At 41.5% G+C, this 24998-nt stretch overlaps 1 protein-coding gene and 1 long non-coding RNA gene across 11 annotated transcripts in view; one reads left to right on the top strand and one right to left on the bottom strand.

Annotated features, from left to right (window-relative positions):
• wwox (WW domain containing oxidoreductase) overlaps positions 1 to 24998 on the top strand; it is an 877584-nt gene that overhangs the window by 674255 nt on the left and 178331 nt on the right. The gene's annotated exons all lie outside the window — the stretch shown is intronic.
• LOC138745041 (uncharacterized) overlaps positions 1 to 24998 on the bottom strand; it is a 69744-nt gene that overhangs the window by 29347 nt on the left and 15399 nt on the right. The window lies entirely within an intron of this gene.

The following is a 24998-nucleotide window of genomic DNA, read 5'->3' as shown; positions in this document are numbered from 1 at the left end:
AGTGGCATTGGTAGTCAGGGAAAATATTACAGCTGTGCTTTGACAGGATGGCCAAGAGGGCTCATTTACAGAGGCCATATGGGTGGAGCTGAGGAACGGGACCACACTGATTGGGTAGTATGAAATATTGCCCACTAGTCAGAGAATTGGAGGAGCAAATCTGTAGAGAGATAGCAGACCGATGTAAGAAACAGAAATTTGTGATTGTGGGAGATTTCAACGTTCCACATATTGACTGGGACTCTCAAACTGTAAAAAGGGCAAGATGGCTTGGAGTTTAACAAATGTGTTCAGGAAAGTTTACTCTTTGCTCTTCTTATTGCCAGAGAGCTATACTTATGAGATGAAAGGATGTTGTCCCTCCTACACATATCTGATGTGATGGCATGGTTAACTCTGGGGGGGGGGGGGGAAAAAAATGGATGCTCCACTAATGCAATTAACCTAAATTTTCTAAATTTATGGGATCTTCCTTAATTATTTTCAGAATTTACAAGATTATTGGATCCCATTTTACGGCTTGGTATTCATTTCTTTCATGCCTTAATCAAACATATATGTTTAATCATAACTTCACAAGGGAAGGGTTAGATTATTGGGATAGTTTTTGTTTTATATACATTTATTTTGTTTCTTTCCAAGGTTGTTTACAGACATTTATTAATATATGTTTACTTCTTTGGATGTATATTGTTAAAACAATAAAAATATTGGAAAGAGGTAAATTTTCTAAATCAATATACTGAGGTACTAATGAGAGAGGATGGAATATTTGATTTCCTATTAGGGAACCGGTCAGGTCAGGTGACATTTTGGGTGAACATTTTGGGTCTGGTGACCATAATGTCATTAGTTTCAAGTTGATTATGGATCAGGATAGGTCTGGCCTTGGAGTTGAGATTCTAAATTGGATAAAGGCCAATTTTGTGGAAATGAGGAAAGCTCTAGGAAGAGTGGATTTAGATGTTTGTTTTTCTGGCAAGGATTTGTTCAGTAGGTGGAAGGCCTTCAAAGGTGAAATTTTGGGAGTGCAGAGTTTGCATGTTCCAGTCAGGATTAAAGGCAAAATTAACAGGCATAATGAACCTAGGTTTTCAAGGGATATTGTCAATCTGGTTAAGAAGAGAGAGGTGTATAGTAGGTACCGGTAACAAGGAACAACTGAAGTGCTAAGAGTACAAAAAATGTAAGAAAATACTTAAAGAAATCAGGAAGGCAAAAAGAAAACATGAGATTGTTTTGGCAGATAATGTGAAGGAAAACCTGAAGGGTTTCTACAAGTATATTAAGAATAAAAGGATAGTAAGGGACAAAATTGGGCCCCTAGAACATCAGAGTGGTAGCCTATGTGTGAAGCCTAATGAGAGGGGCAGATCTTAAACATTTACTCAGGAACTGGCATAGTGTATAAGGAAGGAAGGAAAACAGGCGGTCGTGCATGGAACATTTAGAGATTAAAGAGGAGGAGGTGCTTGCTGCCTTACTCCAAATAAGGATAGATAAATCCCCCAGGCCTGACATGATATTTCCTTGAACCTTGAGGGAGACGAGTGTAGTAATTGAAGGGGCCCTGGCAGAAATGTTTAAAATGTCCTTACTCACGGAGCCAGATGATTGGACGGTAGCTCGTGTTCTGTTGCTTAAAAAAGCCTCTGAAAGTAAACTAGGAAATTACAGGCCTGTGAGCCTGACATCAATAGTAGGCAAATTATTGAAGGGTGGTCAGAGAGATAGGATATACAAGTATTTGGATAGCCAAGGGCTGATTAAGAATAGTCAGCATGACTTTTTACATGGTAGGTCATGTTTAACAAATCTTATGGAGCTTTTCGAGGGGGTTAAGACACAAGAGAAACTTGTCCGTGAACTACTCTTTGCAGATGATGCTGCTTTAGTTGCCCATTCAGAGCCAGCTCTTCAGCGCTTGACGTCCTGCTTTGCGGAAACTGCCAAAATGTTTGGCCTGGAAGTCAGCCTGAAGAAAACTGAGGTCCTCCATCAGCCAGCTCCCCACCATGACTACCAGCCCCCCCACATCTCCATCGGGCACACAAAACTCAAAACGGTCAACCAGTTTACCTATCTCGGCTGCACCATTTCATCAGATGCAAAGATAGACAACAGACTCGCCAAGGCAAATAGCGCCTTTGGAAGACTACACAAAAGAGTCTGGAAAAACAACCAACTGAAAAACCTCACAAAGATAAGCGTATACAGAGCCATTGTCATACCCACACTCCTGTTCGGCTCCGAATCATGGGTCCTCTACCGGCATCACCTACGGCTCCTAGAACGCTTCCACCAGCGTTGTCTCCGCTCCATCCTCAACATCCATTGGAGCGCTCACACCCCTAACTTCGAGGTACTCGAGATGGCAGAGGTCGACAGCATCGAGTCCACGCTGCTGAAGATCCAGCTGCGCTGGATGGGTCACGTCTCCAGAATGGAGGACCATCGCCTTCCCAAGATCGTATTATATGGCGAGCTCTCCACTGGCCACCGTGACAGAGGTGCACCAAAGAAAAGGTACAAGGACTGCCTAAAGAAAGCTCTTGGTGCCTGCCACATTGACCACCGCCAGTGGGCTGATAACGCCTCAAACCGTGCATCTTGGCGCCTCACAGTTTGGCGGGCAGCAGCCTCCTTTGAAGAAGACCGCAGAGCCCACCTCACTGACAAAAGGCAAAGGAGGAAAAACCCAACACCCAACCCCAACCAACCAATTTTCCCTTGCAACCGCTGCAATCGTGTCTGCCTGTCCCGCATCGGACTGGTCAGCCACAAACGAGCCTGCAGCTGACGTGGACTTTTTACCCCCTCCATAAATCTTCGTCCGCGAAGCCAAGCCAAAGACCAAGAACGTAGATGAATGAAAGGCTATGGATGTTGTATACATGGACATTAGGGCCTTTGACAAGGTCCCACATGGGAGGTTAGTTCATAATGTTCAGACACTTGGTATCCATGGAGAGGTTGTAAACTGGATTTGAAATTGGTTGAATGGGAGAAGACAGAGAGTGATTGCGGATGATTGCTTCTCAGACTGGAGGCCTGTGATGAGTGATGTCCCTCAAGGATCAGTACTGGGACTATTGTTGTTTGTTGTCTGTATCAATGATCTGGATGATAATATAGGAAATTGGATCAGCAAGTTTGCTGAACACTAAGCTTGGAAGTGTTGTGAACAGCAAGGAAGGCTTTCAAAGCTTGCAGAGGGATCTGGACCAACTGGAAAAAATGGCAGATGGAATTTAATGCAGACAAGTGTGAGGTGTTGTATTTTGGAAGGACAAACCAAGGTAGGACATACCCAGTAAATGGTAGAGTAATGAGAAGTGCGGAGGAAGAAAGGGATCTGGGAATGCAGATACATAATTACTTAAAAGTGGCATCCCAGAAAGACCGGGTAGTAAAAAAAAAAAAAATTGGTATCTTGTCCTTCATAAATCAAAGTATTGAATGTAGGAATTGGGATGTTATGGCAAGGCTGTATAAGATATTGGTGGGGCCAAATTTGGAATATTATGCAGTTCTGGTTGCCTAACAGTATATCAGTAAGATTGAAAGTTTGCAGAGAAGATGTACTAGGATGTTGTTGGGTCTTCAGGAGTTGAGTTACAAGGAAAGATTAAACAGGTTATGACTTTATACCTTAGAGCATAGAAGAATAAGGGGATATTTGATAGAGGTTTACAAAATTATGAGAGGTAATGACAGAGTAAATGCGAGTAGGCTCTTTTCACTTACATTTGGAGAGATAAATACAAGAGGACATGACTTTAGGGTGAAATGTTGAGGGGGAACATTAGGGGGAATTTCTTCACTCAGAGTGGTGGGAGTGTTGAACGAGCTGCCATCTGATATGGTAAATGAGGGCTCATCCTTAGTTTTAGGAATAAATTGGATAGATACATGGATGGGAAAGATCTCGAGGGTTATGATTGGGGGCAGGTTAATGAGATTAGAGGAATGATATTTCAGCACAGACTAGAAGGGCCAAATGACCTGTTTTCTGTGTTGTAGTGTTCGAAGTGATGGAGGGGATGTGGAGTATCTTGGATTTAGGTGCGGAGGGACTGAACTAGGGGGGACAAACTGGAAGTGGTTAAAGTGATAGCCTGAAGTTACCTTGAGGAAAGACTCAGGCCCGAAATGTCAATAATATATCTACACCTCCAATGGATGCTGCAAGACCGGCTGAGTTCCTCCAGCATTTCTGTATTTTTCCTCTCAATGGGCCAGGTTAACAAAAGAAAGGTTTGCATTAGCTGGACATCACAGAGAAAAGTGAACAGTCAGTTGTTTCAAAAGCAAACAATGAACTGCTGGAGGAGTTCAGAGGGGTCAGGTGACATCCAGGAGTAGGAGCCCACTGAAATGCTGGAGCTGGTCTTGCAGCGTCCACAGGTGCGAAAGATTTATTGCCGATGTTTCAGCCCTGAGCTCTTTATCTCCTGTGCATGCTCTGAAACTGGCTGAGTTTTTCCAGCATTTTTGTGTTTTTACATAGATCTTCCATTTAATGGCACTGTTATAAGTCTGTATGATTTGCCTAAAATTGGCAAAACCCTGCAAGAGATCATGGAAGTTTTAAGAACAGCTTTTATTCTCTGCAACTTGACTTTCAACAACCTCTTGCACGAGTTTGAAAAAATGCTGCCCCACCCACAAAATTGCCCACACCCTCAGGATGATTTAATTGCCATAATTAGTTTCTGTTAATTGCATTCGTTTGTATGCCTTTGAGGAGGCACTGATAATTAATCTGGTAATCTTGAGCACAAGGACACCAAAAGGCATGTTTTGAAAGCCAACTTTCAAATGTATTAACTGTCAACTTTTGCCCACAATAATGAATAATCAGTATATTTTGTAACTGCCGTTTTATTCAGAAATTTAATACAAGATCGATGACGGGGATTAAAATGGCTCTAAAAAAAATACTTACATTTTCTGATTTCAGTAGTTAAGATGGACTGCAGTTGCCTAAATATTGGGGTACTGTAGAGGTACCTTTGATCAGCCTGAGCACATTTTTTAAAATTCCTCCGTGTGCTCTGTTCCCCAATAGATTGGGCTCCCAGCTGATTAGAGCGATCCCAAATACCCCAGGGCATTACTACCTCTGATGAAAGGTTCAGCCCTCTCATGTTCCCACAACAACCAGTGAAGGCCCACCCTCAGAACTCGCCAGTTGTCAAAGCTGTCACTTCATTTGAATATTTCAGTGCATCCGCAGGTGTTTTGTACACTCTAAAATAACAATTCTGCCAAAGAATTTAAAGTTATTAAACATTTTAAGAAGCATTAGCTAACACCCAGAAGTCAATTATAAACCTTATTATAGTTCATGACATCAGTTGCAATGCTGACATTTATTCTCTATCCTGAATTATGAAGATAAGAGTCACCCATTAAGCCAATCAGGCCAAGGAATTCCCTGAAGATCATGTCCATTGTATATCCAGACGGATGATTCAATGAGCAGCTCTTCTGCCATTGGAGAAGATGGTTGATGAAGATCCAAGCAGCAACTGTACTTCTAGCATAGAGCATGTAGAATTCTCTGTTATAGCTGATTGTCTTCTTTCTTGAAGCTAGTCATGGCTATAACATCTCTGAGGTCATCTGAAATACTATCCTTTACTCAGAGGTTGTGAATTAGTGACAAAAGCTTCTCCCCATTGCTTTACAACTTCTCTACATAAGAACAGATATGTACACACTGTATGCTCTAAAATTCTTATTTGCCAAACAGTGGTACAAATTAAATGACCGCAATCTGCCGTCAGAAATATAGATAATAAATATAAAAGGATAAACAAATAAGCACTCAAAGGTGCAGTTATTATAGATCTTTTGGTGGTACCATTTTAGGGTTAGGGTAGTGTGGGGCGGTTCAAAAGCCTAATAGGCAGTTTGAAAGAAACTTCTTGCACCCAGAAGTTGTGGATTTCAAGGTTCTGTGATTTCTGCCACAAGGTTGATGTGAGCAGGATGGATGGGAATGCTTTGTTGGCTGCCTTTCTGAGGCAGTTCCTTATATGGATGCCTTTAATGGACAAGAGGTCAGTGCCCATGATGAACCATCGCGAGACACCATCAACTCCTGTGGTCTTGTTAATTTGATGGCATATAGACTTTTTTGACATTTATCATGTGTGTCGTCAAGGCTTTACCAGATAGGCTGTTGTGGGTGAATGCCCACCAAACTTGAAGTGTGAGAACCACCATTCCTTTTCATGTATCTCCAACTGTACTGCAACCACATTTTATCAATACCTTTTAAAGAAAATGTTACACCTTAAATTGCTGTCCAGCAGCATTGGTTCATGGAAGAATTTTCTTCTATCAGATTATGTTTGAATGGGAACTGGAGAGAAATAAACTGCTTGGAAAAGGTAATTAATTGTGAGTTTATTTGGAAGCATAAATTCTACCCTACTTTCTTCAGAACTGCAGGACCATTCCATGAAAAATCTTTGGTCCTCAATTTTCCACCGGGTGATCCACCTCAAATCCTCACAAAGTAAATGATGCAAGAATGTGATTGCAGTTGAATTTTACAGCCATATTGAGCAAACACATTTTAGTAATGCAATCTTACCCTTCCACAAATTTAGGCTGATCCATTTACTTGCATTCTCTCATCATTTCTGTATCGCAGAGTAGACAGCGATTGAAAGCAGCCCCAGAGTACAGATGCTGAAATATGTGCATAGCTCTTGAACATTTACAGCTGAAAGCACATTTAGCTCTCTAATATTACAATAAATTCCTGTAGTTTGTGTCACAAATTCATTCTGTAGCAGCCTCCAAGTTGTGCAATTGCCCAGCCCCAGACTACTTCTGCTTGTATTAAGTAATAACGCATCAACAAGATAAAAATGAGGCAGGTTTGATTGATACCTTGTGTATTCATCAGCATGGAAGAAGTCTGACAGCAAATAGCAATGTTGCAACTCAGCAATTTCTCTTATTTTGTAACCTTTTGACCGCCAGCCACTTCAGAATAAATCCACGTTAACGGTCTGAGGCAAACCACTAGGGTGGAATTTACAAATCTGCACAGAAACACACGTTGGCATCGTGGGGCTGCTCCGTGCATTAGTCGAGCCTTTTGTTTCCTTGACAGCTTGGCAGAAGCAAAGCTTTACACGATCTCCACATTGTCATGTCAGACCTCAAAATTTCCCATTTCCTCAGCTGAAGTGTTTGACTGTTGGCCCAGAGCCAGATCTGCAAGCTTGTAAAGTAAAAGCTCTCTGCCAAAGAATGTGAACATCATCCCTTCCACTATCCATGACAAGAATTTTGTGGTGGGCAGCAATTCAACAGGTCCGAATGTAAAAGTGGTTAATTTGCAAGTTTGATGATTTTCAGATTTGTGCCCAAATGTGCTTTGAATCAAATGGAGTTCAAAGATGAGTTTTAAATGTCTTCTAACTTTAACTGAAATCTTTTGAGGGAAATTCACTTCATACCAGCTTCTGCACAATAGATTGGCTGCCTCTTCGCAGCTCCAGCATCCCAGGTTCAATCCTGACCTCCGATGGTGTCTTTGTGGAGTTTGCCTGCTCTTGCTGTGATCATGTGGATTTTCTCCATGTGCTCCCGTTTCCTCTCCAATCCCAAATCTGTGCAAGGTGGAAGTTAAGTTGCCATTGTAAATTGCTTCTGGTTTGTGTGTGAGTGATTATAAATTGGAGCATTGTGGTCAATGTGAATTCATTGGGCTGCAATAATAATAATACAATGCTGGAGAAACTATATGTAGCAAAGATAAAGATACATGTGGTAATCCACTGTTACGCCGCGATTAGCTGATATTGACTGGACACCCCTCCCAAGACTGATTCTATCCATAGCCCCTTCCCTTTTGCTCTGATCAGTTTCACTACTCTGCCTTGTGTGAATTATTGATGCTTCATCCATAGCAAAAGTTTCATCAAGGTTTGAAAAACGCCAGACACTGCCTCACTCTAGGAGTTGCGGAGGAGCTAGTGGAGTTGTTCAAGTGAACCGGTACGGACTTGAAGGGCCGACATGGCCTGTTTCCGTGCTGTAAACAGTTATATGGTTATTTACTTCAGTTACCGTATTTGCAAACTTTTGTGTTTTACTTTGGTGGGCTGCGGGGCTCGTTGTTACGCAGTATAATTCTATAACTTTAAAAGGAAATATATTTCAAAGAAAAACCCATCTCAGAGGTGTTTGGAGAACTGAGAAAAGAAGAACTTGCATTTCAAAATCGCTACTCCTAAAGTTGGAACACTGCTCACTACTTTCCAGCCAGTGAGATAATTTTGAAGTCCGCATTGTAATAGTGAAGGTAATTTGCAGGCTCCGAGCTTCCAGAAATTCCAAGACCTCATGATTAGATGTTGTCCTTTTAATGATATCGACGGGGAGATTGGAAACGTCCAAGGCCCGGAAGAAACTTTATCAGCCTCTCCTCAAAAGAGTTGCATGAAGATATTCTATGTTCCCTTGAGATGATAGGTGTGTCCTCGGTTTAGCTTCTCAAGTGAGAGATACCAACCTTGACAAAATAATAGTGTGATATGTTGGGATTACCAGAGAAATCTGCCATCTATAGTTGAAATGATCTTTAAATGAAACTTCTGGCCTAGATAACTGTGCGTGGGTATGGGGTTGTACTTGAGTGTTACATTCCTTTTACATTGTTGTAGTGAAGTACCACTGGAGGGTGAAATCAGAACACATTTCTCTGTGATGTTGTTGGACAACTCCTCCTGCATTAGATCGGCACCATCAGATGCTGAGACAGGAAGAATGATAAGTGGTGCAGAGCTTTGCAAATGGAAGAAAACAGCCAACTCTGTTTTCTCAGGAGCAATTTATCGGAAAGGTTTGATGGGTTACTGTCTATAATTACTTTCCTTGGATGAACCAGTAACTAAAACGTAAATCAAAAAATAAAATAAAATCTGTGGATGCAGGAACTACTCAGGTTAAAATAAACACTCTTCTGGCCACCATCCAGCAATATGATCAGTTTACTCACTGTAGAATTATAATAACAGCCACAAGGCCAAGATTTATTGCCTGACCGAAAAGGAATGGTAGTTTTTAAAACGTTTATTTTTATTTAATGTATGTATTTTCCTGGTCCAAAAAGATTCATTTAAATTTCTTGAGAATTTTAATTTCTAATCACTTCACTAAAATATTCCGACAACCATTTAAATAGAGTTGAGTGCAATTCAAGTTTGACATCAAGTGCAAGAGGCAAATACATTTGCGAGATATTTTAATAACATCCAATTGGAATGTTTTATCACGCAGAATTGGTCACAATATGGAAATATTCTTTTTTTTTTAAATTACTGCAATACAACCTGGATTTTCGCAGAAACGTTGATGTGTCAGGCACAGTACAAATGTAGATTATAGCAACACATCTGAAATAACGAGAGATTCACTGATTTCCAGAAACTAATTTTAGAGTTCTAGAGTTTTGCAGCATGACCCAAATCACCCTTGCTGTCCAAGTTGTCTACTTGAGCTAGTCCCTTTTGCCTTTTTTCAGCCAGCATCCCTGTAAATCTTTCCTATCCCTGTACCTGTCTCAATGTATTTTAAACATAGTAATTGTACCTTCTTCTACCACTTCCTTTTATGTCATGTAATAAAATAGATTAATATTACACAAAATTCCAGTTAGTCTGCCATAAGGCAGACAAAGATTTGCCATCAGCAGAAATTGCCTGGCACTCCTTACAGTCAGAAAAAGAGAAACAATAGCATCCTTCGTAGTTATCAAGTGCCCGGGAATCATCTCCAGTGGCCCCATAGCTTCTGCCGACACACATACTTCAGTCCAAGCCATCAGCAACCCGAGCTCTAGATCTAAACCTCCGACACGATTATGGAATCTTCAGGGTAATTATTTATTTGACGGAACCAGAAAATTTGCTGCTTAAATTGTATTTAAGACTAAAATAATATGGAATGGTATCAGGATATAAGGTCAATTAGGATAAAAGTGAGATTATGCCTCTAACTGGAGGAGATTATACTCAGTGTAAAAGAGACTCTCAATTTAAATGGTTGTTGAATGGAATAAAATATTTAGGGATATGAATTGATAATTTAAATAATATCTATAAATTAAATTACTCCTCTTTACTTAAAAAAGTTAATGAAGATTTTTAAAAATGGATGGAATTACCAATAACATTATTGGGAAGAGTTAATTGCATAAAAATGAATATATTTGCAAGAGGGCAATATCTTTTTCAAACATTATCTATATTTTCTTCCACAAAGTTTTTTTTCAGGAACTAAATAAATATGTAAGGAAATATATTTGGAAGGGTAAGATGTCAAGAGTGTTGTTAGAAAAATGAACAGAAATATGAATTGGGAGGTCTGCACCTTCCAAATTTTAAAATTATTATAGAGCCACACAGATAAGATTTCTCACATCTGTTATGAAGGAGATAAACCAGCATGGATCAAAATAGAAGTAGACAAGATAGGAGAGAATACATCAGAAGATTTTATATATAAATGGGAACTGAGATTAATATCTGATTACAGAGATACACCCCAGTTGAAACATTTGATTAATATATGGAATAAAGTAAACAATGAAATGGGAATAAGGAATTATGGGTTAATTAAAATGCCCTTGATTCAAAATAGACTGGTACCGTTTGCTTTGAATAACAGACTTTAATATTTTGTTCTCTAAAGGAATTAGATGATTGTTATGAAGGACGAAATTTAATGTCATTTGATCAATTAAAATATTATTCTGGTGTACAGAATAATACACTATTATTATCAATTAAAAGCATGTTTGCAAGATAAATTGGGTTCAACAATGAAAGAAGAGAAATAGAAACTTTGTAATAGCAGATGTAAATTTCTTAGTAAATCTATGTACATAATATTGCAAAGAGGAACTATGAAGCAGGAAATACATAGATCTAGACAGATATGGGAAAGGGATTTGGACGTAAGCATTGCGGAGAAAAATTGGCAGGAATAAATGTTAGATATAGATCAGTTCAATGTATATTTTTTGCATCAATTGTATCTTACTCCACAAAAAATTAACTAGTTTGAAAGCAGATTTACCAGTTAATGTTTAAATGTAGTCAAGAGAAAGGTACTTTTTTTGTATTCTACATGGTTATGTTCAAAACTGAGACAATTTTGGATAGAATTTGGAAAATTTCTAGAACAAGTTACGATAGTTAAATTTCCGCAAGATCAGATTAGGCAATTTTTTTTTGGTGGTAAGACCAAAATTACAATTGAATTTTTTTTCTAAAAGGAATTTGTGAAAATTGTGTTTGCAGTTGCAAGAAAATGTACAGCAGTGACGTGGAAACCATATTCCCATTCAGGAATAGAAATGTGGCATGAATAAATATGTAGTTGTATACCTCTTGAGACAATTACATATAATTTAAGGAAAAAATATGATGTTTTTCTGAAAAATTGGCTCCCACATTTACAGAAAGTGGGCATGAATTTACAAGAGATTTCTCTGAACCTCACAAAATCTTTCTAACTCCTTGGATAAACAAAGGCTGATATTGAAGGCAAAGTTGTATAAATGATGATGATATTTTGTTCACCAAATTTGTTTTACTTTTTTTCTTACTAATCTTTACCTTTGTATCTTTTTTTACTTTGGTGATCATTATTTGGGGTGAGGGGATGGTGGGGTTTATTGGGGTATATGTAGCATGTATCATTCATTTAAATATTGATTAACTTTTTCTGTATTCGATACTAATAAATGTTTGAAAATTTTAAATAAAATATTCAAAAAACAAAAGGAAGCCTTCAGCACCCGAGGCCCCTCAGGAGTCCCTCCTGCCCTCACCACCCTCTTGCATCCCAGTTCTGGTACCCGATATCCCTTCAGCCAGTCTCGAGTCAGTTACCAGCAGTCTGCAGCCTGATGTGAATCCTTTGACCGCTTCGGCAGCGGTCCACATCCTCCGTGTTCTTTAGCCACAGAGCCCTTCACTGGTACATTGCTGTGGTCACAGTCCTCTGAGTTCGTACTTTCTACTTTTCCTTCTCAAATGGGGAGGGGGATGTTTTCTCCAATTTCTGGTGCCCTGCACGAGTCCTCTGCTTCCCTTGCATCTGCAATGCCACAAGTCTGCTGCCAGCACAGCTGCTGCCATCTTGGACTTAGACCTCACAGACACAGGATTTTGAAATAAAATACTGTTGTGTCCTTTAAAAGGCCATTTAAACTCTTTACTGAACTGTCAGTAGTTGACTGGGCAGTAGAACCCTGAGGAGGAGAATTGAGTCATCACTCCCTGCTATATCTGACTCCACACCAGCGATACTGTTACATCAGCTTAAGTAGCAACACCTTTTTCTTTCCAATCTGATGGATCTATGATACCTGTTCCATATTGCCACCATCCTGTGTGGAAATAAAACTTTCCATTCAGATCCCCTGTGAACCTTGCCTCTCTCTCCGCCAAGCTCTGTTTGCTCTACGGCGCTTCAGGGCACTATCCTTTACTGTGCAAGTCCTGTCCTGGTTTACCTTATCAAAATGCTGCACTGCACACTTGTTCAAGTTAAATTCCATCTGCCATACTTTGGCTTACTTACTCAATTGAGCTAGATCCTTTCTAAATGTAGATGGACATCTTCATTGTCCAATTTTGGTGTCATCCACAAGTTTATTCACCATTCCAAATACATTCTCATCCAAATCATTAATATAACAAACATCAATAGACTCAGCACTGATCCCTGTCGCTGGATCTTGTCAAAAGCTTTTTCCATGCAAAAGGTAGTGGACAGACCCCAGAACATCACAGGCAAAATCCTACGCTCTTTTGAGGAACGCTGCCGTCAGAGGGCAGCAAAAATCGTCAAAGGCCAACACCTCCCAACACACACTCTGTTCTCGCTTCTGCAATTAGGAAAGAGATGTAGGTGCCACAAGACTTGCCCCACCAGGTTCAGAAACAGCTGCTCCCCCTCATCATCAGACTCCTCAACAACAAACTCAATCGGGGGCTATCCGCAAACTTGTAGATGGTATTGGAATTGTGCCTGGCCACACAGTCATGGTGTATTACGAGTTGAGCAGAGTATAACGAGCAGTGTATAATGAGTAATTCTGAAATCTAAATCTGAAATCTAAAGTCCATGAGAACAATTTTGCACCATGTACTTGCTACTTGCACAACTCAGCTCCAGAAAGAAGGGATCTGATTTTCGGATTATAAAGTATCAAATCTTTTCGACTGTGTTGATCCTTTTTGCCTTTGTTATTTACTTTGAATAATTTTCTTTTTGATGCCATTAATTCTGCTAATACATTCTTGGGATTGTTTCACCGACTTTTCTTTCAAGCAATTCTTTCTGACAGAGCATAGGTGACTTTTCTATTTCCTCTAGGAGGACTTGAAGGAGGGTCATGAGCTATCCGTGAGGAGATTCTGAGTTGCATGTGAACTATTGCAGTGTAAATAGGATATAAATAGAATAGAGAGAGTGCAGAGGAGATTTACAAGAATGTTGCCTGGGTTTCAGGGTTTGAGTTCCAGGGGAAAGTTGAGCAGGCCGGGACTTTATTCTCTGGAGTGTAGAAGATTGAGGAGTGATTTGATAGAGGTATTTAAAATTATGAGTGGGACAGATAGAGTCAATGTGGACAGGCTTTTTCCATTGAGAGTGGGGAGATTCAAACAAGAAGACATGGATTTAGATTGAAGGGGGAAAAGTTTAGGAGAATCATGAGGGGGAACTTCTTCCCTCAGAGGGTAGTGGGCGTGTGGAATGAACTTGTGGCCAAAGTGGTAGATGGAATAGTTGGATAGGTATACGGACGAGAGAGGTATGGAGGGTTATGGGCCAGGTGCGGGTCAATGGGACTAGGTGGGAGGAGGTGTTCGGTATGGACTAGAAGGGGTGTTTCTGTGCTATTATATGTTATTGATGGCTTAAGGCATGTTTAATGTTCAGAAATATTAGCTTTCTTTATACAGTTGTTTTGGAGTGATTGGCAAAACTAGTGGGTATATTGAAAAATGAAGAGGCTGAGCAGAGGTTTAATTGAGGCATATCGAACTGAGATGTTTGTACTGTATAGGATGAATAGGAAGGACATTTCCTTTGGTATGAGGCTTAATCTCTCTGTTGGGTTCTTGCCTCCATCTTGTCCCGTCGCTTTCTTTTATCTTGTTGGGGGGAGCAAAAAAAAAATCTTTTCATCGTTAGTTTGATAGGGGTCAGGAAATCACAGTGTGTAAGTCTGGTGGATGCAGGAATCCTCTGCACATTTAAAAAGCTCCTCGCTGATCAGTTGATGATCTTTAACCAACAAGGCCATGGATCAAGAGCTAGAAAAGTGGGATAATATCAAAAGATCATTTTTAGCCAAATGGTTTCCTTCAGTCTAATCTTCCAATTTGTTTTCTTTTACATGTTTATTGGTTATTTCATTCATCCAATCTACACTATTGCTTTTAGTCTGAGATTCTGGCCAGAACTTTGTGCACCAACTGCAATGGCAAATACATCTTCACAGTTGTGCTAAGCATATAGTTTTGGCTTTCACTTTGTTAGAGATTCAACTAATAGATGTTTATGAGCCAAACATAGCTGACAGGGCTATCACAAATCAGACTCAAAATTGGAGTAAAATGTTGACCACATTTTTCTCATCACTGTGTTGACATGGGTGCCATCTGAAGTCACAATCCCATGTTGTATGTTGCACTGCAGTGTCACTTTCAAAAGCCAGGGATTGCTTTTGAATAAGAGTTTAAATTGAAGTTCCTCCTGTCCTCTTAGATGGAACTGAAAGATCTCAGGCATTCATGGAGAATCAGGGGCGTTCTACCAGCGTCTTCATTCTTCAGCCACCACCTGTAGAACAGAGTCTGATCTTTCATTTATTTTGTTGATTGTTGGAGCTTGTGCAGAGATTGCCAGCATCAATACTGATGGTACAACAATGGCTTCTATTCAAGAATTACTTAATTAGCTAAACAGGCATTGGGGCATTCTGTGTTTGAAATGGCACAACACCACTCTAGTTTTTTTTTGTGTTTGCCACCTTTTTAAAACCCAAATTGAAGGTTTAATTATTGAGCTCGTTACCATAGAATCATAGACTTTTTCAGCATGGAAACAGGCCCTTCAGCCCAACAGGTCCATGTTGACCAAGTTTTCTGCCTGTACTTAATACAAATTATGAAGCTGTACAGTAGTTTTAATAGTGATTTTAAAAAAAATTTGGTCATGTGTGCGGGTGGATGTAACTCGCGTAGGTCAGAAGTTGTGGACTACCTGCATCACAGAATACATTGGGACAATTTTTAAAATACTGAGATTCACAATGGGTGTTGGAGACTTTTAAGGTACTCTCTTCTTGTACAATTTATTTTGTTGAATTTTGACTATTCTTTAAGATATTTGTGGATTCATGTATATGACTTTTCTCTGACCATGGTGAGCACCTTTTCCTACTAGAAATAAGGACTTGTCGGGGTGTAATAGAATGATGTAAATTGTTTTAGTCTTTGTTGGACTGCAGTTTTAAACGGACATTAGAACATTTTGGGAGGAGTAATCACCTCACTCTCAAACTCCTTTCTACATATGTGAAGATGCTTGGATGATTTCTAATTGTATCCAGTGATATATAATTGGGAGACCTTGATAATATGGAATTAGAAACTATTCGTATCATTTGGTTGAATGACATTCAGCTTTTCATAAATTCTGCACTGAAAAGGTCAATGCAACTCGAGTGCCTTTGTCAAAAGCTTTCTTGAAAAAAGTTGCTGTTTATTTCTGGTCAACCAATAAAAGTAATGCAGGCAAAAATGTGCACATCTCATGTGTGATTTTGGATGTGAGAATTAATTGCCCACTTCTACTCTACAATCGAGAAGGTGGGCTGGCTGCACAATTTACAGCAGTCCTTCAGGTGACAATGCTCTCATAGCAATGTTAAATAGGGAACCCAGTCATAAAGAATTTGGGAGTAAGACTGCTCCCATGACAAATCCTGCCCTTGTCCTCGGCTGTGGAAGCTGCAGGTGGGATATTGAACCCAGTGATGGCTGGTGTCACAATGTCAGTGGAAAGTGCTAATGAGCTTTTCATCTGACTTTAGTACTGCCCTGAGTATTCCTATCCCCGTAAAAATGATTTAATGGACGTCATTAAAGGGGACCAGGTAAAATCCAATTTTTCTGGTTAAGCTCTTGTTAAAATTCCTAATGAAAAACTTTCTCAAGATTCTACACCCACTCAGCAACTTTATGCCCTCCTTCATGGTTGGAGAAAGGAGCAAGGTTATGAAATTGACAAAAAGTTAAAAGGGCATTGACGTGTAAACCTTTTCAAAACTGGAGGTCATTGGGGTAAATAAAAAGGCCTGCATGGGTGTGTTTCATTCAAGCAGGTTGAGCACAAAATACTTCTGAAGTGCTCAGGGACAAGCAAATGTAGGATCTGCAAAAGATGTTGCTGCAAACTGTGGAGCTACCAGTGAAAAAGAAGATAAATTCAGAACTTTTCTTTGTATATCTGTCTGTTATCCTAACAGTTCAGTTAAACACAAAAATAGAGAAATGTGATTCATTTCAGGTTAGTGCAATTGGGTGCCTGATTATCTCAGTGAGCCAAATGGCTTACTTCTTTGCTCTATCTCTCAATGAGTTGGTGACACAATTATGTTCCAGATATTTCCCAACTAATTGTTGCCATGCTGTAATATTGATATGGTACCAGTAAATGTTTCCATGTACCTTCTTACCAGATTTGCAGGAAGCCCATCAATTATAAATCACACCAAGATGCACACTCCATTGGAATACTTTGCACTGGGCAGATATCATAGAGCAAAATCACTAAGGGGCATTGGGGTTGGGTGGGGTTTAGTCTCATTCCATCAAGGAGAACAGTTGGATGTAACATGAGGGGGTGGGGGTGAGGGATGAAAAACAAAAGTCTGAAGATGCTGTGATTGCAATAAAACACTCAATTGCTGGAAGAACTCAGGCGGTCTGTCATTGTGCATATTACTGATGTTTCAGGCCTGAGCCCTTCTTCAAGTAGAAACAAAACAACGGACGGGTGTCTGAATTAAAGTCTGGGGGGGAGAAATGGGGAAAATGGGAGGGGGAAGAGACCTAGAGCTTGAGAGCAGCAAGGGGAGCTCTGAGAGAGATTCTCACAGAACACCCTTCAAAGAGAGGAGGAGAACTTCTTCAGGGTAGGTATCTGTCGTGCACTCTCAGAAACCACCAAGACTAGGCTGAGGCAACAATAGGTTTTAATAAATAGAAGAACCATGCTGGCCCAGATCCCGGTATAGGAAAGACAGGAAGGGAGAGGTGGCTCGACCTTTATGACCCAAGACCATGGGGGAGGAGTCATAGGGTATGAGTCATCAGTGGGCGGGCCAGCTCCATATATACAGTAGCCAACAATAACTATATACAATGGAGGAAACATATCACCACAGTCCCTTAAAGTAATTTTGCAGTGGACCAAAGGTCCAGTTTTGTGTTTCTAAGATTCTAACTTTCTTATTATCAAAAGTGCAATATGAAATTTATTAAAATAAAAACATCATTCAACATTCAGAAGCTTTCTCTCTAAAATAACAACAGGGTGCATTTTGTTTGGGCACCAAAAGTAAATTGAGAAATAACTTGGGTAAATCTTGGTCCTTAATTCTGGTTGGAAATGGAGAAGGTGCAATTTTTTTGTAACAGGAAATTATCCACCATCTTGTAATAGAGATTCTTACATTATCCATTCTTGTTAAAAACTGAGACAGATGGAGGAAGTTGTGACAAATTTTGGAATCTTTCTCCACTGTAGAAACGAAGCAAAATAATAATGCACCAACAGGAAAGTCCGGGGCATGAATAATTGTACTCATCAATAGTTTAAAAATGGTGTTGTGATTTTGCAGGGAATGCAACTTTTTTTTGGTTGCCTCTACATTAAATCCAGCCTTAGTAAAAGGTCAAGCGCAGCATTAATCAACAAACATTGTCTTAGCATTTACAAAAGGTATTTGGTAATGCCAGAAATAATAAATTATAATTGCATTGTTCAAACTGAAACTTAGAAACAAACTTGAGAACAGGTGAAATCAGTTTGAAACAAAATTTTAAAAAGAACAGTTTCCAGTATCTGGAGTATCTTGATTTTCGGTGTAGAGAATGTCAACACTGAAAATTGGTTGATCAAGATCTCTTTCTAACTAAACTCCTTGCAATGTCAGCAGAACCTTTGTCAGAGCTACATTATGATAAAATCTTTAAAACTATTGCAGAGGATACTGCTCACAAAACCATAAATTTACATTTAGTGGATACCTGAGGACTTTTATCATGCAATCACACTGAAACTTTCTTCCCTGAAGCCATAACATGTTTCACAGTCATATCACCAGCCAATTTCCAATTTGTACCATTAGTCTGGTTTTGCAGAAAAGCATGGATGAAAATACTTTATGTAAAATGCTGGTATAAATGGACAATAGCACATTTTATATTTTCAGCGCATAAAACGCATCTGCTCAGTTTAGTCTGTGCATATAATTGACATGAACAATAGAGATAGATGTGGGTTGAGCAGAGAAAGTACACCTGTCACAGGCAGTGCAGGAGGGAGAATGATAGTTTCATGAAGACATAGACCTGGTGCATTAAATACCAACAGAACCAATAAGCCACTTTTATACAAGGTGAAGACAGCCCAGTCTTACTTGTCCCTCAGTCACAAGAAGCACCAGGATAGTTGATTAATAGAGAATGATTTGTGTTTTGACATTTTTAAAGCACTGTATTAATACTGATGATCATTAATTTTGTTTGAAACCAAGCCTTTTACACGAAATAGGATGTACATGAAAGGTATAGTGACATAGTCTTCCTGGCAATAAGATACAATTATTGTCTTAATCACAGTGGGATTAAATGGATAGAATAACTACTGTTTATTGGTGACTTTTGATCACTGTCTTTCCAAACTAAATGTTTCTCCAGGGGAATGAGAACCCAGAGCAAGAGGTAGACTGTGCTGACTGGCAATCAGAGTGATCGCGACCAGAATATGTGGACCATTTAAATCAGTGTTTTGTAAAGACTTGTAAATCTTCAGAATGTAACACTTCATTTTAGACAGATCTGCAAAGGCTGGCTTGGCATTCTCAAGGAGTAAGGTATCACTTGGGAAGATCTTCATATGCTAAACCACTGAGGAGAAAACACTATCAATAATATAATAATGGGGAATGAACTCTGTTTTTGCTCCCACTACATGGGTGTTAGTTTTTTTCCTCTGTTTGTCAAAGTACTCAGATGCCAGTCAGTTGCAAATCTTCAAATGAAGCAGTGGAAAAAAAAAGTGATTTAAAAATAAATTCAGGATCAACTTATTATGAATTTTATATTAAAAATTCAGATTTGTTGCAAAACTCATTTTTAATATCCTGCCTATTCCCATCGTCCTTCTTCCCTTCCCCCTCTGTTTTGTGGTCCTTAGGAGGATTTCAGAACTACTTATTTGTAGCCTTGAGAATGTCTTCAGAGCAGCATAATCCTATATTTAGTTTTGCAGCACTGATTTCCATTTTTATTCAATCAATAAAAAATTTGCATCATGTGACAGACTACGGATGAGAAACTAGATACATTTTAACAAAGCCTTAAACATTTTTTTAAGCTGTAGCTTGACTGCAGCCAGAATTTATTGCTGCAATTGCGTCGTCGAGATCATAATTTAACTAGTAAAGTTAAAGAAAATGTTTATTTCAACTTGATTCAGGGTGGCACTGAATCCCTTTTTTTGGTAGAAGGGGGAGTTGAAATCTTTGTGTTGTGCAGTGTCAGTGAAGAGGAAGAGTCTTGATTTCCTTTAGAAACCCATGGACTAAGCAAGCACCCAGCATCTGGTACTCACATGAGATAGAGGAGTTCAAAAAGACCTCATGACAGAAATTGTTGCTAAGATTGAAGATGATCTCAATGAATCAGGCATGAACATACAAGTTGCTGGAGCAACTCAGTGCGGCAGGCAGCAGCTGTGGAGTGAAGTGGAATTCCATTGTTTTGAGTCAAGATCCTTTATCAGGACTAAATGTGGAGAGGAAAGATGGCCAGTATAAAGTGGAGATGAAGGAATGAATCAAAGAGGGGTGAAAGGTGACAGACAGTATTGAGAACTACTTCTGATTCTCATATTCTTAATCGTCTGAAATGAGTGACCACTTGTTCTGAAATATTTAAAGTAAACAAATAACATAACAAAACAGGCCTTTCTGGCCCATGAGCCTGTGTCCCCCAAATACACCAATCAACCTACAACCACTGTATATTTTGAAGGGTGGTAGGAACCAATGCACCTGGAGGAAACCCACGCAGACATGGGGAAAATGTACAAACTCCTTACAATCAGGACCAGATTCAAACCTGGACCATGGGCACTGTAATTGCATTGTGCTCGTTTTAAACAAAAGAGATTTCCCAAAATAATTGTATAGATCAGTGCTTTTCAAAACTCCCATTCCACCTTAAATAATCCCTATGTCATAAGTGCTCTGCGATTAGTAAGGGATTGCTTAAGGTGTTATGTGAGTGGGAAGGGAAGGTTGAGAACCACTGCTCTAGACCCAAGTGTGACTGAAATATTTTGCTTGAGAAAAATTGTCATTGGCCCATTTCCTTTGGAGTTATGAAACCATGCACATAACGAGTCAATGAGGTACGATTAGAACAAGTGGTTTTCAAACAGTTTTCTTTCCACTCACATACCGCCTTTGTGACTGCGCACTCTCTCATGGCGAACCGGCCCCATTTGTACTGCCACATGGCGGGGCAGTCATGAGAAGATGGCGCCATCGATGAGTTTCCCTCCATCCTGCATCCACGGTTCAACGCTGCCTTACCCCAGCGGGGTATGTCATTACATGTCCACACAAGGCCCCCGTGGAACGCCAAGGCCTGACGACTTCTGTCTGAGAAGCTGCAGTTAGCCAAGGAGGAGTTCTCTCGCCTGCAGGAGTTGGGTAGCTTCTGCCGCTCGGACAGCCCCTGGGCTTCCCCTCTTCACATGGTCCCCATGTCTTCCGGAGGCTGGAGACCCTGCGGGGATTATCAACGCCTGATCGACGCGACCACGCCAGACAGGTACCCAATACCCCACATCCAAGACTTTACGTCCAACCTCTACGGTGCCCAGGTCTTCTCGAAAGTCGACCTGGTGCGAGGTATTCAACAAATCCCAGTCCACCCTGAGGATATTGGTAAAACAGCGATCATCACCCCGTTCGGCCTTTTCGAAATCTTGCACGTGCCCTTCGGACTTGAGAACGCGGCCCAGACTTTTCAGCGCCTCATGGACTCAGTGGGCTGGGACCTGGACTTTGTGTTTATTTACCTCAACGATATCCTTATCGCCAGTCGTGACCACGAGGAACACAAGGCCCATCTCTGCACCATGTTTGCCCGTCTGGCGGAATTTGGCCTCACAGTCAACGTGGCCAAGTGCCAGATCAGCAAGCATACGCTGCAGTTCCTGGGGCACACCATCTCGGCAGCAGCCACCGCCTCGGCGTCATAAAAAGTCGCAGCCGTCCGGCAGTTCCCCAAACCCACCACCCTCAAGAGCCTGCAAGTATTCATAGGTATGGTAAACTGTTATCATCGGTTCATTTCCGGCATCGCCCGCATCATGTGGCCACTGTTCGCATTGATCACTGCTAAAGATGAAGTCCTGGTCTGGTCAGAAGAGGCAGAGGATGCTTTTGCGGCAACGAAGGACGCTCTGGCCAGTGCCACCTTGCTGTTTCACCCGCACCTAGGGGCACACACTGCGCTCTTAGTTGACGCTTCAGCCACGGCCATTGGGGGCATGCTCAAGCAATGGGTCAATAGACAGTGGCGCCCTCTGGCCTTCTTTAGCAAGCACCTTCACCCACCTGAACTCAAGTACAGTGCCTTCAACTGGGAGTTCCTGGCACTGTACCTGGCCATTCGGCACTTCCGGTGCTTCCTGGAGGGCAGGCCATTCATGGCATTCACCAACCACAAGCCCCTCACGCAGGCCCTCGCAATGGCTAAGGATCAGTGTTCGGGCCACCAATAACGCCATCTCTCCTATGTGTCGGAGTTCACCACCGACATTCGGCACAGGGCAGGTAGACAGTCTTGGCAGACGCGCTCTCGCGAACGGCAATCAATACCCTCGCCCCCGGCCTCGACTACACCCATGTGGCGCAGGCACAGAGGGAAGATGTGGAGACACAGGCCCTCCAGACCACCATTTTGGGGCTCAACCTCCAAGACATTCAGTTCCTGAACAGCCCGGACATACTGCTGTGCAACGTTTCCACTGGATCACAGCGCCCGGTAGTCCCATCGCAGTGGGACCATGCCTTCAGCATGGTCCACGATCTAGCATACCCCTAGTTGAAGGCATGGTGGCGGAGCGGTTCATGTGGCATGGGCTCAAGAAGGAGGTGGCCGAGATGGCGAGGAGCTGCACTCAGTGTCCGGCCGCCAAGGTACACTGGCATACGCAGGCCCCGATTCAGCAGTTCAAACTGACAGTAAAGAGATTCTAGCACATACACGTTGAAATCATGGGCCCCCTGCCGGTGTCCAGGGAGGCACACTACCTGTTCATGGTGGTCAACTGGACTATGAGAGGCCGGAAGCCATCCCCATCAAGGAATCTTCCACTGAGACGTGTGCCAGGACTTTAGTCGGCCTCTAGATCACCAGGTTTGGAGTTCCGCCGCACATCACCAGCGACAGAGGTGCACAGTTCACCTCCACCCTCTGGTCCCAACTGGCGAACCTTCTGGGGGTTAAACTCCTCCACACCACAGCCTATCATCCACAAGCAAACTGTCTGGTGGAGAGATTTCACCGCCACCTGAAGTCAGCCCTCATGGCTCGCCTCACAGGCCCTGGTTGGGTAGGTAAACTACCCTGGGTCCTATAAGGCATCAGAACAGCACCCAAAGAGGATCTACAGGCATCGTCTTCAGAGTTGGTGTACGGCGCGCCACTCTCGTGGCCCAGTGAGTTCTTCAACCAGGAACCTGGCTCTAAGCCCAAGCACCAGAACCTGTTGGTGGATCTCCGCAGCAAGCTTGCCTCACTAGCCCCCCAGCCCCCCACACATCAGAATTCGTTTTTGTTCAGCGTGGACCACACACTGCTCCTTTGCAATGCCCGTCCAGCAGTCCAGCAAAACTTTTACTTTGGACATTGGGGGCAATAATGAACTGTTCACCATAGACTACCGAAAGGCAGCACACTTGGACCTCTCTTGGCTGGTGCAAACGGGCAAACCCAAACACTGATGTCGTCCGTCCAAACGGCGGGACACGTAAGCCGGTTCTGCAGGGGGGGTGGGGGGGTTGTGTGGTGGCACACTCTCTTGTGGCGAATCGGCCCCGCTTGTACTGCCACATGGCGGGGAAGCCATGAGAAGATGGCACTGTCAGGGGTTCTCCCTTGCCTCTTGTTTCCAGCCCAGCACGTGCACCGGGCAGTCGTTATGACATCACCACATACGCGGTGGCTGAGTTCACGTTGGCCTTAAAGGGGCGCATGCGGGATTTGAATTAAACAGTCGAGTGCATCCAACTTGGTGGTTGTGAGTTACTTCGCTGTAGCTACTGCTACACCTTAAACAATCCCTGGCTAATCACAGAGCACCTATGACACAGGGATTATTTAAGGTGGAATGTGAGTTTGGGGGGCAGTTTGAAAACCACTGCTATAGATGAAGGATGTTAGATATGTGCATACATAGAGCAGTTAGGATTGATATGTTTGGAACAGAGAAAGATGTGAGAAGAATTGACTGAAGTTTGAAATCAAGTGGGATAAATAAAGCTTAGAGGCATCAGTGGAAGAATCAGGGAATGAAGGCAATTAACAAAAGAACCAAACTGGAAGTGAGGATTTTTTTTCATTCAGTGCAATCAGGACTTTATCCTTATTCTATCAGGAGTAGTAAAGAGAGGCAGATTCAGTGTAAGGGAAAGAAAGGTATTGCAGGGCTCTGGATAGATGACAGGGGAGTGTGACTGGCAAATTGGTCTTCCCTTAGCAAGAATGTAGTTAACAGCCTGAACTCCTTCTTTGTAATCACTCTTTGAGAATCAAATGGTATGGATGCAATTTTATAAGTAAGCTATTTTCCAATTTTTAAAAATTGGAGAGGGAAATAAAGCTCGTACTCATCCTGTTTTTTGATCCCACAATTTGACTGGTTTTGTGAGTGACACATTAAAAGCTCCAAATTAATGTCATAGTCATGGAACAAAAGCCCTTTGACCCATCGAGTCTGTGCCAACTCTTGTGATGCTATTTACACTAATCCCGTGTTTTAATTTCCCCGCATTCCTATCAACTGCCACCTCAACCCCAACCCCACTAGAGATACTTTAACTCATTAGGGACAATTTAAGGTGGCCAATTAATCTACCAACCTTTGTGTCTTTGGGACACAGTGGGAAACTAGAGCACCCGGAGGACAAATCGTGTCATTGCGGAGAGAAGGTGGAACCCAGAGAGCACCAGAGGTCAGGATTGAACCCCGGTCTCTGGAGCTGTGAGGCATCAGTGTGCCACCCCCAAATTGTGGAAATGTACATTGTACGTCTTGGAAGAAACTTTTTTATTAGATTCAGATCACAGGTCCTAGCCATTGGCAACCAGGGACTGATTATAACTTTAATGATTTTGAACACAGGGTTATAAATGACTAAAAGGTGCCAATTTATGTCACCATATCGCTGAACCCTGCCTCTGGCGTTGATATGAGAACAATTTCAAAAGCATTAGTCATAACAAATGAAATCATTGTTTGGCCTTGGCAGCCTGAAGTTGGGACTGGAGATCCCTGCCTGTGTGCACATATGTTTTTGAACGTGGAGGGCTGGTGAAGTGACCTGTAACATCTATGTTGTGTCTTTCAAGATCATG

Source organism: Narcine bancroftii, chromosome 10 (genome assembly GCF_036971445.1).
Source record: "Narcine bancroftii isolate sNarBan1 chromosome 10, sNarBan1.hap1, whole genome shotgun sequence".
In the NCBI taxonomy this organism is placed as follows: domain Eukaryota; kingdom Metazoa; phylum Chordata; class Chondrichthyes; order Torpediniformes; family Narcinidae; genus Narcine; species Narcine bancroftii.
Note: the sequence above shows the minus strand (reverse complement) of the source record. Positions and strands in the feature narration are given on the sequence as shown.